This window comes from Giraffa tippelskirchi, chromosome 6 (assembly GCF_054371585.1).
Source record: "Giraffa tippelskirchi isolate mGirTip1 chromosome 6, T2T-mGirTip1v1.2.pri, whole genome shotgun sequence".
Taxonomy (NCBI): domain Eukaryota; kingdom Metazoa; phylum Chordata; class Mammalia; order Artiodactyla; family Giraffidae; genus Giraffa; species Giraffa tippelskirchi.
This window is the reverse complement of record NC_137280.1, coordinates 56,752,406-56,768,614: the sequence shown is the minus strand read 5'-3', so window position 1 is coordinate 56,768,614 and position 16,209 is coordinate 56,752,406. Positions and strand designations below refer to the sequence as shown.

The window sequence follows — 16,209 nt, the reverse complement described above, 5'->3', positions numbered from 1 at the left end:
CTAGAAATTTTCTGTATCTATAAGAATGTATGTGATTTTAACTTGTGAAAATTTGCACAAAATTATCTACTAACCTTCTGAAAATTGTTATTCTACATCAGACAAGCAATCAATCATGGGTAGGCTGTAAATCTAAATGTAAAGGACAAAACAAAAAAGATTCTCAAATAAAATAAAAGGGATTTACAGATGGTACTTAGGCACATGAAAATTTGGTGAACATCAATCGCTATTAGGTAAACGCAAGATAAACCACAACAAATGATCACTACACGCCTCTCAGAATGGCCAATTTTTTTAAAGTGACAACATCAAAGGCTGACAACATCATGTGTGGAAGAACTCTGTCACTCACATTGTTGCTGGGAACGTAAGACTGTGTAACTACTCTGAAAACAGTTTCGCAATTCCTAACAAACTAAATCTGTCCTCACCACATGACCCAGCAATTGTACTCCTGGGCATTTATCGCAGAGAAATAGGAACATATCTTCTCATGTAAAACCCTAGATATGAATGCTTCTAAGAGCTTATGTTAATAGGCAAGCTCTGGAAACAACATGCATGTCCTTCAGCAGTTGGATGGTTAAACACACTGTGGAGCATGAACCACAGAAGCCTGTGTAGCAAGAAAGGGAAGAAACTGTTAATACACGCATAGACTGGGATGGATCTCAAGGGGATTTCATGGAGTGGAAAAAGTAATCCAAAAAGATTACACACTTTATGATTCCACTTAAATAAAAGTATTGAAATGACATGACTTACAAACATGGACGAGGCGTTAGTTATTTCCAGACTCTAGGGGTGGGTGGAAATGGCTTATAAAGGCAGCACAAAGGATCCTGTGATCAAGTGTCCTCCACCTCAACTGCAGTGGTTTTCTATGAATCTGCACATGTGATAAAATTGCATAGAATGAAATGTACACACACACACACACACACATTCACTGGACTGCATATATAATGATGACATTCACATACAGCCAAATGTGTTGTATCAACCCCAATTTCCTATTATATGACTGCACTCTAGTCAAGCATGATCACCCCACTGGGTGATATGGGGTAAAATGTATGTGGATTCTCTCTGTAATATTTCCGACAACTGCACGTGAACCTACAGTTGTGTAAAAAATATAAATAAATCACATAGACCGAGTATATATTTTAGTAGGAACAAAAAGTCAGAATTAAGTAGTAGAGACATGTCAACACAGATCCACGAATTGTGACAAATATTCCATTCCGTGCTATGTGTTGATGGTGGGGAGGCTAAGTCCGTGGGAGCAGATTGTATATGGGAACTCTGCACTTTTCACTCAGTTTTGCTGTGAATCTGAAGCTGCTCTATATGTCAAGTTGACTTAAAGAAATAAAAACTTTTATCATTATTATTATCACTGATCCCTTGTATTTTGAAATCCAAGGTTGTCATCTTTCTCTCATCGTCAAGTTGCAGCAAATAATGGATCAAGTTTAATTTCCTTCCAACAGGCTCATGCATCTTCTTAAAAATTGAACTGATTATCAATTACTTCCCCCCTTTTATCTAGTTTTGTTTCATTGAGTAGCAGCCTTGCAGCTATTTAACCAGAAACCCACTTACTTACGAGGCACTGAGGACTGTATCTTCCCCACGAGACATATTACTAATTTATATTCCATCCACTTAAAGTGATTCACTCCTGTGGTAACATTGCTTCCGTAATAGGGACATATTTCTTCACCATCTCGTCCCCATCTCCCGAATGTGGTGACAAAACAGATTCCTTCAGGACTCATATTCGTGTGTAATGACTCTCTCAAGTCACCAGTATCTTTCTGAACAAAGCTGAAAACCACATTTCTAGCTCTATTACTTTCCATCTACCTGATAGATGCTTCCCATTCATCATCTACCGGGAGAGAAGGGTTTTGAAATTAAATCAGCAAAATAAAAGCCAGACAGTCTCCCAACTCAGCCTTCCTCACTGACTTCCTGGAAACATTTAAACAGCTACAGAAGCTATGTTTCTTTTTAAGAAATCAAATCAATACTTTCTCTCTCTCTCTCGGCAGTGGCAAGTATTTCTTCTGAATTAGCCCAACTTATAAAGATCGCTTGCTAAAAACACAAATTTGAAATCATTTTTCTTTTGAAATATTTAAGTATGATATCTGTTCAAAATATGCCCATGTCTTAATGTACATTTTTTTTTCAACCAATATCACTATGTCTGCCTTGCCTTGAGTTTCTTCTTCAATACGATAGATGATGCTAATTGTTTTTTTGAGTTACTTCGACTTGAGATGTCTTCAAGACATCAAACTAATGGAAAGGGAAAAGAGCAGGTGAAATATTTCACGTAGAAGCTGTCTTTAGTACTCTTGCCTTGCCAACCGTTTGAATTTAATCTGATTACATTCTTTAGTTTGAAATAAAAAATGAATTTCCCACGTGCTAGTGACCGGACGGCTTTGACATCATATTCTTGGAGAGACTTCTCACACTTCAAATCTGAGCTGCCAACTGACAGCTCATGTTTAAGGTGTTCCCAGGACTCCTGGGGAGTGGAGCTGGAAGTGGGGAGACGGTGGTTTAATCACTGTGACAGTTGCCCAAGCGTTCCTGTCGCAGGAGGCAAGCCCCCTAGCTCTTGCTATTAACGGAAAGAGTGATTGAACACGGCCTCATGCTTTCCGTGATGTGGGATTTCATGCCATGTTGTATTTGTCTTTAATCTTTTTCTGGCACATTAACTATGTTGCACGCATAATCTCTTAACTGATTTCATTTGCTCAGGAATCATAAACATTTTATATGCTATTGAAAGAAATTTGCCTTTGATGTAGGAAGCCTAGGGCTTAACTTTCAAATGTATGATTCATTACTGCACAGTTTTGAATATGCTCACACATGTTTCAAACAAAATCCCAAACCAAAATATAAACCATTAAATATATTTTCACCTGGATATGAATGGCTTCATATAGCAGAAGAGGGCAACAGAGGATGTGGTGGAGGTGGTTGGATGGCATCACTGATTCATGTACCAACAAGTCTAAGTAAAAGAGAATTTAAATAAAACAGGGATATTTTATTCTCTATTTCAAATGTTTATGTATGATCATACAAATAGATCCACTTATGTCATGAAAGAGTTTCAAAAAATGTAATTGTAGAAACTATTATTTTTATGAATGAAAGAAAAATAGAGAACAGAGTATCCTTCACTATATATAATGGCAGCAACTGACATGTGAGTACAGTTTACAGGTAATGAAGGATATGCTATTCTTAGTCACTCAGTCGAGTTTGACTCCTTGTAACCCTATGGACTATAACCTGCCAGGCTTCTCTGTCCATGGGGATTCTCCAAGAAAGAATATTGAGGGCATTGCTATGCCCTCTTCCAGGGGATCTTCCCTTCTCAGGGATTGATCCCAGGTTTCCTGTATTGCAGGTAATCTTTACCATCTCAGCCACCAGGGAAGACCAAGAATACTGGAGTAGGTAGCCTGTCTCTTCTCCAGGGAATCTTCCCAACCCAGGAAATGATCTGGGGTCCTCTGCAAGGCAGGTGGATTCTTTACCAGCTGAGCTACCAGGCAAGCACATAATGAAGGGTGACGATCATCAAACAGAAGTTCATAGACACAGAATACAAGTCCTTCCCATCAGAAAACACTGAATGGACACATTTTTCACAATGAATTTTCTTATAATTTAATTTGCTTTTAATCTCCAGTTGTTGATCAGTTGGTTCACAACTACTCTGGTGGTTTCAGAAGAGAATGCAGAAACAATTTGATTTATAAACATTCCTCAACGTTGATTATATCTTATTAATGGTTTTACATAGAGATTTTGTCTGTATTTTGGAGATAGTTTATCTGTATTTGTTGTATAGGTATCTGAGCAAAAAAATAAAAATCAGTAATACTGATCCTAATTTAAGACATTGATATTTTATTTTATCAGGGATTTCTGCATTAATTTTGATTTTTTTTCAAACAAAAAAGCTTGTTTTTTATTTTTAAAATTTATTTATTTTTAACTGAAGGATAATTGCTTTACAATATTGGTTTGAATTCTGCCATACATCAACATGAATCAGCCATAGGTATACATATGTCCCCTCCCTCCTGAACCTCCCTCCCTCCTCCCACTTTGCAGCCTTCTAGGTTTCTACAGAGTCACAGTTTGAATTCCCTGAGTCATTGGGAAATTTCCATTCGCTATCTATTTTACATATGGTAGTGTATATGTTTCCATGGTACTCTTTCCATTCATCTCATCCTCTCCTACCCGCCCCCTGCCCTTGTCCATAAATCTATGTCTGCATCTCCAATGCAGCCCTGCAAAAAGGTTCATTAGTACCATCTTTCTAGATTCCATATAAACACATTAATACACGATATTTTTCTCTTTCTGACTTACTTCACTCTGTATAACAGGCTCTGGGTTCATCTACTTCATTAATTTTGATTTTTTTAAGTTATTGCATAAAGCATGGTTTATCTCTATTGTGTTTTTTGACATACTCTTATATTTTGCACCTGATGGTAGACATGAGCATGAGCAGGAAGTGAACCTTGAATCAGGGACGCCATTCCTTCTGGGCAACTTGTTTTCATGAGAGTCACACATCATTGCTTTATTTTCTTACATTAACACATTGTTATTAAAACACTGCTTATTGATCAGTGACTCAAAAGGGTTCAGTTCAGTTCAGTTCAGTTGCTCAGTCGTGTCCGACTCTTTGCAACCCCATGAATTGCAGTACGCCAGGCCTCCCTGTCCATCACCAACTCCTGGAGTCCACCCAAACCCATGTCCATTGAGTCGGTGATGCCATCCAGCCATCTCATCCTCTGTCATCCCCTTCTCCTCCTGCCCTCAATCCTTCCCAGCATCAGGGTCTTTTCCAGTGAGTCAGTTCTTCGCATAAGGTGGCCAAAGTATTGGAGCTTCAGCTTCAACATCAGTCCTTCCAATGAACACCCAGGACCCATCTCCTTTAGGATGGACTGGTTGGATCTCCTTGTAGTCCAAGGGACTCTCAAGAGTCTTCTCCAACACCACAGTTCAAAAGCATCAATTCTTCGGTTCTCAGCTTTCTTTACCGTCCAACTCTCACATCCATACATGACCACTGAAAAAACCACAGCCTTGACTAGACGGACCTTTGTTGGCAAAGCAGTGTCTCTGCTTTTTAATATGCTGTCTAGGTTGGTCATAACTTTCCTTCCAAGGAGTAAGCGTCTTTTAATTTCATGGCTGCAATCACCATCTGCAGTGATTTTGGAGCCCAAAAAAATAAAGTCTGACACTGTTTCCATTGTTTCCCCACCTATTTCCCATGAAGTGATGGGACCAGATGCCATGATCAAAAGGATTAATTAAAGCAAAAAGCAATAATTACTTCACAAAAAAATAATGTGAAGAAAATACTAACACATAAAGTATAAAAATAAAAACTGAAAATAAGAATGTAAATGGAGAATATGAGTCATGGACTGTGAGTTCAAATTCAAGTGAGAAGTAAATATTTAAATGTTTTGGTTGCACCCAGACTCTTAAGAAGTAAACTCTGAATAGAAAGCACAGTTATAATTATCTAAAAAGTGTTTTTTATATGATATCAAAAATCCTTAGTTCCCTGTATATTACCTTTCATAAATTTTGTTAGAAAATAGCATAAAGCCAGCAAAATGTGTATTATTTTGTTTTCCTAAAATTTTTGCTTTCTAGAACATGATCAAAAGCATGTTTTATAATAAGAAATGGATTTTTTTGCCCGGAAGGCACAGAAGAGATCCAAACTAGAGAAATGTCATTTAAAGGAATACTAGTCATGACTCAAAGTGTCCAAGTAACTCTATTATAGAGAAGTTTAAAAACTAGCACTGAGGTTAGTGAAAAGATCCTATGACTGAGGCAAAAACCATGTGAATGTTGACCAGCCCATTTATTGTATGACACTGTGGAAATTGCACATTAGTAGAAGAGTGATTGTACTCAGACCTCTGGAAGAAGCCAGGCAAAGCTGAGTCAGCTCTCAGTGTACACACGAGAACAGAACAATTTCAGGAAGAGCACTGACTCTGCCTTTTGTTGGGTGAGAAAGGTGTTTTACCTATTGAGCGACTTTTTCATGAGTCATGGAGGAGGCTGAAATTGCAGTTTAGAATCAGCATAAGTACAGCAAGAAAATGCCTTAGTGCCAATCTTCAGACTGTTTATTCATAGACAACTGGTCATAAACAACACACTTTATGGTTGAAAGAAGCAGTGACGCGTATGAAGTTGGTGAGTCACAGACACAACCATCAGCTGTTCATCAGTCACATCCAGAAATGGCCACAGGGTCAACAGTTAGGTACATTCTCTGTCCAGGGCACAAATGCACACTTACATTATCAAAATGAGTGACATGATTTCTTAAGTTCTTCAGGAAGGCATATTTTAGCATATTGTGTTACATTGAAAAGCCTGACTCTCTCACCTAGTCCCGAGATGATATTTTTTTTCCAATATTGAGAGCTATCATCATTTCTCAAAAAATAAACAGTGGAAAATCTTGCCAAGTGAATAACTGAGTTTTTCCCACTTATTAGTTCAGTTCAGTTCAGTTGCTCAGTCATGTCCGACCCTTTGTGACCTCAAAGACTGCAGCATGCCAGGATTTCCTGTCCATCATCAGCTCCCGAAGCTTGCTCAAACCCATGTCGATCTACCCACTTATTATGTCTTTTAAAAACCACATCTAAATTCAACAACAGAAAATCAGAAATCTATTCCAGGGGTGAACAAAACCAAAGAAAAGATAGGAAATCCTTTGTTTGCCTTTTCCAAGCTTAAATTTTAAACTTCCAACTTTTAGGTTTTATTTGTTTATCTAATCTGAAAAAAGTCTTCAAAGTTGTCAAAGGCAATTCTGAGATTCCACTTTCCTGTTCCCTGTTTAACAAAGGTCCCAGCATTCTCTTCCTAAAAATGTAACTCTGAATTAGAAATGTCCAACCTAATAAAGATTTGTTAGAGAAACTAATGACACATTAAATCTTATTTATTGGAGAATAGAATGAAGCAGGGCACAGGCTAATAGAGTTCTGCCAAGAGAACACACTGGTCATAGCAAACACCCTCTTCTAATAGCACAAGAGAAGATTCTACACATGGACATCACCAGATGGTCAACACCAAAATCAGATTGATTATATTGTTGCAGCCAAAGATGGAGAAGTTCTATATAGTCAGCAAAAACAAGACCGGGAGCTGACTCTGGCTCAGATCATGAACTCTTTATTGCAAAATTCAGATTGAAATTGAAAAAAATGGAGAAAACCACTAAACTATTCAGGTATGACCTAATCAAATCTTATGACTATGCAGTGGAAGTGAGAAATAGATTTAAGGGACTAGATCTGATAGACAGAGTGCCTGATGAAATATGGACGGAGGTTTGTGACATTGTACAGGAGACAGAAATCAAGACCATCCCCAAGAAAAAGAAATGCAAAAAAGCAAAATGACTGTCTGAGGAGGCCTTACAGATAGCTGTGAGAAGAAAGGAAGCAAAAAGCAAAGGAGAAAAGGAAAGATATACCCATTTGAATGCAGAGTTCCAAAGAATAGCAAGAAGAGATAAGAAAGCCTTCCTCAGTGATCAATGCAAAGAAATAGAGTAAAATAATAGAATGGGAAAGACTAGAGATCTCTTCAAGAAAATGAGAGATACCAAAGGACCATTTCATGCAAAGATGGGCTCAATAAAGGACAGAAATGGTATGAACCTAACAGAAGCAGAAGATATTACGAAGAGGTGGCAAGAATACACAGAAGAAGTGTACAAAAAAGATCTTCATGACCCAGATAAACACGATGGTGTGATCACTCACCTAGAGCCAGACATCCTGGAATGTAAAGTCAAATGGGCCTTAGGAAGCATCACTAAGAACAAAGCTAGTGGAGGTGATGGAATTCCAGTTGAGCTATTTCAAATCCTCAAAGATGATGCTGTGAAAGTGTTGCACTCAACATGCCAGCAAATTTGGAAAACTCAGCAGTGGCCACAAGACTGGAAAAGGTCAGTTTTCATTCCAATCCCAAAGAAAGGCAATGCCAAAGAATGCTCAAACTACCACACAATTGTACTCATCTCACACACTAGTAAAGTAACGCTCAAAATTCTCCAAGCCAGGCTTCAGCAATACTTGAACCATGAACTTCCAGAAGTTCAAGCTGGTTTTAGAAAAGGCAGAGGAACCAGACATCAAATTGCCAACATCCGCTGGATCATCGAAAAAGCAAGAGAGTTTCAGAAAAACATCTATTTCTGCTTTATTGACTATGCCAAAGACTTTGACTGTGTGGATCACAATAAACTATGGAAAATTCTGAAAGAGATGGGAATACCAGACCACCTGACCTGTCTCTTGAGAAACCTGTATGCAGGTCAGGAAGCAACAGTTAGAACTGGACATGGAACAACAGACTGGTTCCAAATAGGAAAAGGAGTACGTCAAGGCTGTATATTGTCACCCTGCTTACTTAATTTATATGCAGAGTACATCATGAGAAACACTGGGCTGGAAGAAGCACAAGCTGGAATCAAGATTGCCAGGAGAAATATCAATAACCTCAGATATGCAGATGACACCACCCTTATGGCAGAAAGTGAAGAAGAACTGAAGAGCCTCTGATGAAAGTGAAAGAGGAGAGTGAAAAAGTTGGCTTAAAGCTCAGCATTCAGAAAACTAAGATCATGGCATCTGGTCCCATCACTTCGTGTCAAATAGATGGGAAAACAATGGCTGACTTAATTTTTCTGGGCTCCAAAATCACTGCAGATGGTGATTGCAGCCATGAATTAAAAGATGCTTACTCCTTGGAAAGAAAGTTATGACCAACCTAGACAGCATATTGAAAAGCAGAGACATTCCTTTGTCAGCCAAGGTCCGTCTAGTCAAGGCTATGGTATTTCCAGTGGTCATGTATGGATGTGAGAGTTGGACTATAAAGAAAGCTGAGTGCAGAAGAATTGATGCTTTTGAAGTGTGGTGTTGGAGAAGACTCTTGAGAGTCCCTTGGACTGCAAGGAGATCCAACCAGTCCATCCTAAAGGAGATGGGTCCTGGGTGTTCATTGGAAAGACTGATGGTGAAGCTGAAACTCCAATACTTTGGCCTCCTGATGCGAAGAGCTGACTCATTTGAAAAGACCCTGATGTTGGGAAAGATTGAAGGCAGGAGGAGAAGGGGACAACACAGGATGAGATGGTTAGATGGCATCACCGACTCAATGGACATGGGTTTGGGTGGACTCCGGGAGTTGGTGATGGACAGGTAGGCCTGGCATGCTGCAGTTCATGGAGTTGCAAAGAGTCGGACACAACTGAGCAACTGAACTGAACCTATTGTTCAAGTTCTCTCTTGAGCTTGATATAGATACGACTGTCAAGAACTGCCATTGTATAGCTTCCTATACAATGGGCGCATACACACACACACAAAGAAATTGATGTTTTTGAACTGTGGTGTTGAAGAAGACTCTTGAGGGTCCCTTGGATGCAAGGAGATCCAACCAGTCAATCCTAAAGGAAATCAGTCCAGAATATTCATTGGAAGGACTGATGCTGAAGCTGAAGCTCCAAGCCTTTGGCCACTTGATGCAAAGAGCCAACTCATTAGAAAAGATTCTGATGCTGGAATAGATTGAGGGCAGGAGGAGAAGGGGGAGACAGAGGATGAGATGTTTGGATGGCATCACCAACTCAGTGGACATGAACTTGAGCAAACTCTGGGAGATAGTGAAGGACAGGAAAGTCCAGTATGCTGTAGTCCATGGGGTTGCAAAGAGTCAGACAAGACTTAGCGACTGAACAACAACAACAAAACAGGTTTTTTCTTAAATTGGTTGTCTCTTGTGTTGAAAAAACATGACTACATGATTCCAAATATTTGAGAAACTTTACTTCAAATTTAATATTATTTTATTTTTACATTAATGCAACACCAGTGTGATTGATAATAATTGACTAAATGTTAATTGATTAAATATTAACAAAATATATTTGGCTTTAAATTTGCAATTCCAACAAATGAACATGGTGCTTATTATATGATTGTTTTCTCATCACAATCTTTAAGAAATGGCTATGGGGAATTTCCTTACTCTCCCACAGATAGTAAAGATGGTTTTTAATTGTTAAGAAAATAAATGATGAATTCAGTGCATTTGTGTAGCAAGACCTTGTGGACCAATGTTATAAGTTTGAATTTTTATCCTGAGGTGAGAAGGCCCACAGATTTCAAGCAGAGAAGAGGAGGAATTTTCTGAATTATGTATTTAGAAGATGGCTCTGGAGAGATAAACAAAGAGGGTGGATAGAATGAACCATGGATGCCTGGCTTGGATTCGGGACATAGTTGAACCATCAGCTTGATGCAGGTACGAATGGGATATGGACACACACATACACAATTAACACGTAGGCTTATATCCTAGCCCTGCCCACTGAAATGGTCTAGAAGCAAAAGCAGCCCATAGAAAATACCTAAAAATTTATATAGATACTCCCGCCACAAGGAGGTGGGACATCTTGAACTGTGGCCTGCATCTGTGGTAATCTGCCTCCCAAAATACAGTGTGAAAGAAGAGGGAGGGAGTTAACATTTCAGTGGAGAAACCAGTAAACATCCCCTTAGCCAGGCGATCAAGATCAACATCGTTCACGATAAATCCTGTTGCTGGAACATAACTTACACATGATGTGTTGAGAATTGCACTTCCCTCTGTCAGCTTCCTCCCCTAAACACAAAACCCCAGGCTAACCATGAGAAGACACCAGACAAACCCAAACTGAGGGCTGCTGCTGCTGCTAAGTCACTTCAGTCATGTCTGACTCTGTGCAACCCCATAGACGGAAGCCCACCAGGCTCCCCCTTCCCTGGGATTCTCCAGGCAAGAACACTGGAGTGGGTTGCCATTTCCTTCTCCAATGCATGAAAGTGAAAAGTGAAAGTGAAGTCACTCAGTCGTGTCCAACTCTTAGCGACCCCATGGACTGCAGCCCACCAGGCTCCTCTGTCCATGGGATTTCCCAGGCAAGAGTACTGGAGTGGGGCGCCATTGCCTTCTCCCAAACTGAGGGACCTTTTACCAAATACCTGAGAAATTGGCAAAGGCCAGAGTAGCCTAAGAAGACAAAGTGATTAAATAAAATATAACATTATGGAAGGGATTTTGATGCAGAAAAAGAAATTAGAGAAAATCAAATGCATCTCAATAAAGTGTATTTTAGTTTACAAAGCAAACAAAGATCACTCTGGCTGCTGTATAAATAATAATACTAAGGGTGATGCAAAGAATGATACTAAGGTTGGTGCTAAGAATGATGCTGTATTAAAGAATGATGCTGAGAAGGATGCCAAGAATGATGCTATGTAAAAATGATGTTACAAGCCTGGGTCCCTGACGTCTATGTAGCCATAACACCAACTTTTCATATCCTTCTCTGTACTCCTTATTTTGAAGGAGAAAAGTGAGCCTTTGTATGCTGAAGTCATGAGTCTTATGTGTGTGTGTGTGTGTGTGTCTTAAATACCTTTATTGATATCTTTCGTATATCAGCTCATTAAAGTCTTTGTTTCCTATTTCTTGCATTAATCTCCTGAAAGCTCTAGACTGGCAAAAATATTAAGTACACAGATGATTTCTATATGACATACTTAATATTTATAAATTTGTTATTTGTTTTGCACATGTCTATGGCTTAACTACTTTCAAAACAAAAATCACATATAAAATTACAGACTAATTAAAACATAAAAGTCAGCCAATGTCTATGGTTTACAATGTAGAGCTTGCAGACAACACAAACTATATATAATTCATCCGTTTTTTAAAAAAGAAAGCAGTGCCTCATACTGAACTCTAGAAAAAGGTGCTGATACACGGGGAAGCTCACTGATGATTCCCCTTTATGTTTATAATATAGATCAACATCAAATTATTTCACATATCATATACTCTCTCCATATATATAGATATAGATATAGATATAGATATATAAATAAATATTTAACCAGATTCTGGTGTAAAAGTCACAAAACAACATGCAAATACAAAACGTTCAGTTCAGTTCAGTCGCTCAGTCATTTTCGACTCTTTGCAACCCCATGGACTGCAGCACGCCATGCTTCCCTGTCCATCACCATCTCCCAGAGCTTACTCAAACTCATGTCCATAGAGTTGGTGATGCCATCCAACCATCTCATCTTCTGTCATCCCCTTATCTTCCTGCCTTCAATCTTTCCCAGCATCAGGGTATTTTCCAGTGAGTCAGTTGTTCACATCAGGTGGCCAAAGTATTGGAGTTTCACCTTCAGCATCAGCACTTTCAATGAAGATTCAGGACTGATTTCCTTTCAGATGGACTGGTTGGATCTCCTTGCAGTCCAAGGGACTCTCAGGAGTCTTCTCCAACATCACAGTTCAAAAGCATCAATTCTTTGGCATTCAGCTTTCTTTATGGTCCAACTCTCACATCCATACATGACTACTAGAAAAACCATAGCTTTGACTAGATGGACCTTTGTTGGCAAAATAATGTCTCTGCTTTTTAATATGCTGTCTAGGTTGGTCATAGTTTTTCTTCCAAGGACAAGTGTCTTTTAATTTCATGGCTACAGTCACCATCTGCAGATTTTGGAGCCCCCAAAAATGAAATCGCTCACTGTTTCCATTGTTTCCCTATCTATTTGCCAAGAAGTAATGGGACTGGATGCCATGATGTTAGTTTTTTGAATGTTGAGTTTTAAGCCAGCTTTTTCACTCTCCTCTTTCACTTTTATCAGAGGCTCTTTAGTTCCTCTTCACTTTCTGTCATATGGGTGGTGTCATCTGCATATCTGAGGTTATTGATATTTCTCCCGGCAATCTTGATTCCAGACTGTACTTCATCCAGCCCAGCATTTTGCATGATATACTCTGCATATAAGTTAAATAAGCAGGGTGACAATATACAGCCTTGATGTACTCCTTTCCCAATTTGGAACCAGTCCATTGTTCCATGAAGAAACCAGTCCATTGTTCCATGAAGAAACATCCCCAATCCACTTCCTATAGCAAAGCCATGAAGAAACCTTCTTTACAATAGCTTAACTGTACCAATTCAGGGCACTGTACACATTTCCCCAGCTGTGATAAAATGATTCCATTAATTAAAAAAAACCATAAATGGAAAAAAAAATAGAACTCAGTGAAGTTAGTGAAACCACAAAGGCATTGAACTCCAGAAACACTTGAGAAGCTAAGGGGTAAAATTAATCGTAAAATCTGAATGATTAATCTTCCATCAGCACTCTGATTTTGGATTTACTATTAACATTTCATACTAGCCTTTGGATAAAATTGAAAAGTCTGACAAGAACCAAAGTTTTGGAAGAAGCAGTGTCACCTGTAAACATCCTGTCACCTGACTAACAGAATGGCCTCTGCATCGAGACCCGGGATGTGATAAAACAGGAAGCTCTCAACACCCAGGCCTGGAGAAGATGGACTGCACATATCACTGTGAATGAAACCACTCTAGCGCAATAGAGCTGCTGATCATTTATGTTTGTTCTTAAAAAAATTCCAAAACTAACAAATCTTTTTCTCCAGAATTATAAAAGATAAAATCTCTGAGTCAGTACTGTAATGTGATTACAGAAAAATAGACAACTGAAAAGAAAACTCCACAGGCCAACCACATCATCCCCAATCCACTTCCTATAGCCAGTACCTTCCACCTGCTCCAAGGATGGAGCCTCAGACACCATCAACTCAAAGCTGAATCAATGATCATCTCTGTCACTGCAGCACAAGCAATGTAGCTTCTTTCTTACACACGACACTGATATCCTTCTTCAGGATTTTCTTTGAGGATATTATTCAATACCGATTCTTTTAAAGGTAACAACGGTGTCACAAAAAATTCCGTGGAATTCTGCAATTCCACAAAGACATCTGGCAATTTCATACTTTCATTCCTCTCCCCATCAGTTTTTCTTTTTCTAAATTACAATTGACAACTCACGTAAGATTTCATTATTTTACTTAAAATAAGGGAGCTTTTCAGTGCCTCCCCATTCCAGATAACTGCAAGATTTAGTGAAACTCGGTGCCAGTAATTAGGAGGTTGATACTGTAAAATTCAAACTTGGACATAGGCGTGTCCCACTCAGAAAAGATTTTATTCATGTAAAAACTTGTGCTTTCTGTCTCACATTTTATAAGCAACACAGGTTAATTTCAATTTCAATTTTCCTTTCTGCTGCAGACACGTGTACCTCGCTTAAGGAACAGTCTCCCAGCCACCTTCGCACACAGACCTCAGCGTTTCCTGAGAGCCGGAAGTCAGCGCCTCCTCCAGCGCACTCGCCCATTTGAGAAAACATTCTCCCTTGCATCTTACCTTGTAGAATATGTTCACAGAAATTGGACAGAGGGAGGAGGAATGCTCTAGAGGACAGTCAAGGACAGACGGGATGCAGAGCCGAGCCCCTCCTTCCCCAGCGCACCTGCGCCGGTGGTGCTCCAGGCAGGCTGGGCCTCCTCCCCTGGACCACAGACCTATTTTACCTTGTAATAAAGCAGGTAGCACTTCAGGGGATCTGGCAGAGGGAGGCTCAGGACCTTCTCATGCAGGAAGTTCACCTGGGGCTCAGGCTTGGCATCAGGCGGGGTGGTCACCTCTTCTTTCCGCCACTCGTCCTCCAGGTCTCCAGAGCCATTGTCATCAGAGGGGTTGGAGATCCGACTGGCGAAGACCTACCTCTTTGTCCAAAAAGACAATCGTTTCCACTCGGCGGCGGCGAACTCTCCTTCGTTTAAACTTCGGAGTGTTCTTCAGTCCATTCCCGTTTCTGTTCCCTTCTTCCTGGTGAATGATCTTCTTAATGGTGTCTGGATGACAGTGCGCACCAGGTCCTGGAGGTCGTGAACCTTGGCTTCCCTGACTGACTGGCAGGGCTAGATCAGCGGAGCAGAGGAGACAGCCAGGAAAAACCAAGAAACCTGCTTCTTGGTTTCCCAAGCGGAAGGGCCAGTGCGCGTTATTTCATCACTTTTCTTGCAGCGGCAGGACCAGGATGCCCCCAACCGTGAGGACACTCTTCGTGTACTCCTCGTATTCCTTCTGCACGCCTGCCCCGCAGTCCACCCGGTCATACGAGAACAATCCAGAGAAATCTCCAGGTCATTGCCAATCACGAAGGAGGGTTCAGAGAAGTCAATCTTGTCGAAGCTGTCGCTTGTCCTGATGAAGAAGTCCAGCTTCTGCTTTGCGTACTCTGTCACATATGAATGGAGTTCCCCCGCGTGGTTCACACCAAAGGGGCTGACGATGAGCCCCACCATGGAGCTGAGGTAGCCAGTGCCGCTGCCCAGGTTGAAGAAGGAGAGGCCAGGCTGCAGGTCCAGGGCCTCCATCACCTCCGAGTAGATGCACTGAGCAGAGAGGTGCATGTTGCCATGCTTCCACGGCACGTCTTTATATGCGTCCTCTTGAAATTCTTCGAGGTAATAGTCTGCACGGTCAACAGCTCGGAAAGCCTGCACCACCAGCTTAGAGCAGACGTACTGAGCCTCCTTCAGATTGTCTATCAGCTCGTTGTCATCCTCACCAGCACTTAAGGCACTTAAGCGTGATCTTCGAGATCACGCTTAGGCAAAGCTGCCGCTCCTCGGGCACCCCTCACCCATCCGCCTCCCCCCATGCAGCTTGGACCTCTGCTGCCATAAACATCCGCCCAGTCATGAGTCTTCTTGATGCACAATTTCTCCAGATGTGAAAATACAATGCATATTTCATTCTTCTTTCATGAAATGTGACTGTTGACAACCTTACCATTTGGAATACTGATTTCCCTTCTATACTGAGCACTCATGTTATAACTTCGTTTAATGCACTGTAATTCTGAAAACTGATCTCTCTTTTCACATTGAGGGTGACACCGCTTTCAGTGACAGCAACCTCAGGAAATGTTTGCCAAATCAGTCACATGACTAGTGAGGGGGGTACTACTCTTCTGGTTGACCAAAAACACATCACAAAGTAGGGAAATTCTAACAGAGAACCTGAGACACAACACTTTTTTACAAAAGTGAAATAGTTGTGTTTCAAGTCAGTCTCTACTCAGTGGTTTGGAGCTAAACTTTCTAACCTGACTTTGG

General features: G+C 40.3%; 1 pseudogene; it reads right to left on the bottom strand.

Annotated features, from left to right (window-relative positions):
• Positions 1-14,607: 14,607 nt before the first annotated feature.
• Positions 14,608-15,781, bottom strand: LOC145510778 (protein-L-isoaspartate O-methyltransferase domain-containing protein 2 pseudogene; annotated as a pseudogene).
• Between the last annotated feature and the right edge of the window lie 428 nt (positions 15,782-16,209).